This window comes from Sander lucioperca, chromosome 2 (genome assembly GCF_008315115.2).
Source record: "Sander lucioperca isolate FBNREF2018 chromosome 2, SLUC_FBN_1.2, whole genome shotgun sequence".
NCBI lineage: Eukaryota > Metazoa > Chordata > Actinopteri > Perciformes > Percidae > Sander > Sander lucioperca.
Genome location: NC_050174.1, coordinates 35,721,689 through 35,724,188, shown reverse-complemented (window position 1 = coordinate 35,724,188; position 2,500 = coordinate 35,721,689). Strand labels below are relative to the sequence as shown.

Sequence of the window (2,500 nt, the reverse complement as noted above, 5' to 3'; positions counted from 1 at the left end):
AAAAATAACAACAAAATGTTGAAATTTCGACCCAGAAAAACACAAAGTTGCAGATCGACGGGAAGACAACACAAGGCTTAAATAATTATATGTATGTGTTATTACTTTCTGTATTTATTATTCATTTTCAGCCTCACAGCAGTTCGTGAAGTGGTGACGTTATTTAATCTATTGATTCGTGTACAGGGACACGATTTTCTCGTTTTTATCATGGTGTTTAGCACTAATTTTAAACGAATGTATTTCAATGGGAAGCATCTTTCGTGATAACAGCACGATTACGGTAGTGAGTAGTATGAAAAGCTGAAAATCCACATAGGGAGGTTGGTTGGGGGGGGGGTGGATGGGTCAAACAAACGCAGGACTTTCACCCAGGAGACGGGGATCATGTCCTGCGTGTTGCACTTCCTTTCCCCGTTATTCTTCTCCTAACTAGAGATGTTCCGTTACCGGTACCAGTATCGGTATTGTCTCTGATACTGCCTAAAACGCTGGTATTGGTATCAGGAAGTACTGGAGTTAATGCACCGATCCGATACCACGTAATAAAGCCCTAAAGAAAATCTACGTTAAAATAGTTTATTTATGATATTTTTCCGTTATAACTGACTGTCAAACTGGAGAATAAAAGAAAGTTCATGTTTCACAAAGACTTTAACCTGAGCCAGACCGACAACAAAGATAGAAATAATATCACATCCATACAGAGATAGTAGTATACAGCTGTTATACATCATATCATCATACAGAGATAGTAGTATACAGCTGTTATACATCATATCATCATACAGAGATAGTAGTATACAGCTGTTATACATCATATCATCATACAGAGATAGTAGTATACAGCTGTTATACATCATATCATCCATACAGAGATAGTAGTATACAGCTGTTATACATCATATCATCATACAGAGATAGTAGTATACAGCTGTTATACATCATATCATCCATACAGAGATAGTAGTATACAGCTGTTATACATCATATCATCCATACAGAGATAGTAGTATACAGCTGTTATACATCATATCATCATACAGAGATAGTAGTATACAGCTGTTATACATCATATCATCCATACAGAGATAGTAGTATACAGCTGTTATACATCATATCATCATACAGAGATAGTAGTATACAGCTGTTATACATCATATCATCATACAGAGATAGTAGTATACAGCTGTTATATAAGCAAGTTCAGGTATCAGAATCGGTATCGGGAAGCAAAAAATGGTATCGGGCCAAATAGACATAAATAGGCAACGTAAAGTAACTCTGCACATTGTAATCAAAACAATACACTCCTCAAGATGGAGCATGAATATGGAGCGTCTACCCCAGTTCATGCAAACGCCAATGTAAAATGTCGAGCCAATAGGAATACTTGGAATTGATGATGGTGGTAAATATTCATGAAAAAAGGACACGTTTGTGAACGGGCAACACAGATTTTGTGACCTTTTAAAGACAATACTGGGTTTCTGTTCCCAATCCTAGCTGCAGCTAGGACAAGTTTGGGGTTATGTAACCCTGATTCTGTGACATCCTATTTGGAAAGAAGTGTGTTTTGCTGTGTGTTGCAGCTTTTCAACCAGAAAGCACCGTATTAAGGGCTTCAGTAGGGCATGCCGTGGTAGTTTAAAGAAGTAAAACCTCTTTTTTGTAAAGTAGGTCGTTGGACAGCAGCCGCCCAGACCTTTCTCCCTGAGCTTTCATCACCATGCAGCGGTTTCAGCCAGCGAGCGCTGACGCACACACACAGCCAACTGCTCAGTCTTTTTATTACTTTATTGTAGTACTTTCCTTAGTGTCTCCTTTACCGTACTACATTTTAACCCATATTAACATTCAGTAAAAACACCAAGGGGGAACACTGTGTGTGTGTGTGTGTGTGTGTGTGTGTGTGTGTGTGTGTGTGTGTGTGTGTGTTGGGAGGTTGTGTGTGTGTGTGTGTGTGTGTGTGTGTGTTGGGAGGTTGTGTGTGTGTGTGTGTGTGTGTTGGGAGGTTGTGTGTGTGTGTGTGTGTGTGTGTTGGGAGGTTGTGTGTGTGTGTGCGTGTGTGTGTGTGTTGGGAGTGTGTGTGTTGGGAGGTTGGGAGTGTGTGTGTGTTGGGAGGTTGTGTGTGTGTGTGTGTGTGTGTATTGGGAGGTTGGGTGTGTGTGTGTGTGTGTGTGTGTGTGTGTGTGTGTTGGGAGGTTGGGTGTGTGTGTGTGTGTGTGTGTGTGTGTTGGGAGGTTGGGAGTGTGTGTGTGTTGGGAGGTTGTGTGTTTCTGTGTGTGTGTGTGTGTGTGTGTGTTGGGAGGGTGTGTGTCTGTGTGCGTCTGCGCGTGTGTGTGTGTGTGTGTTGGGAGGTTGGGAGTGTGTGTGTGTTGGGAGGTTGTGTGTGTGTGTGTGTGTGTGTCTGTGCGTGTGTGTGTGTTGGGAGTGTGTGTGTTGGGAGGTTGTGTGTGTGTTTGTGTGTGTGTGTGTGTGTGTGTTGGGAGGTTGTGTG

At 41.8% G+C, this 2,500-nt stretch overlaps 1 protein-coding gene across 2 annotated transcripts in view; it reads left to right on the top strand.

The window, feature by feature from the left end:
• Positions 1 to 2,500, top strand: part of LOC116054164 (dihydropyrimidinase-related protein 2-like) — a 45,529-nt gene that overhangs the window by 1,293 nt on the left and 41,736 nt on the right. The gene's annotated exons all lie outside the window — the stretch shown is intronic.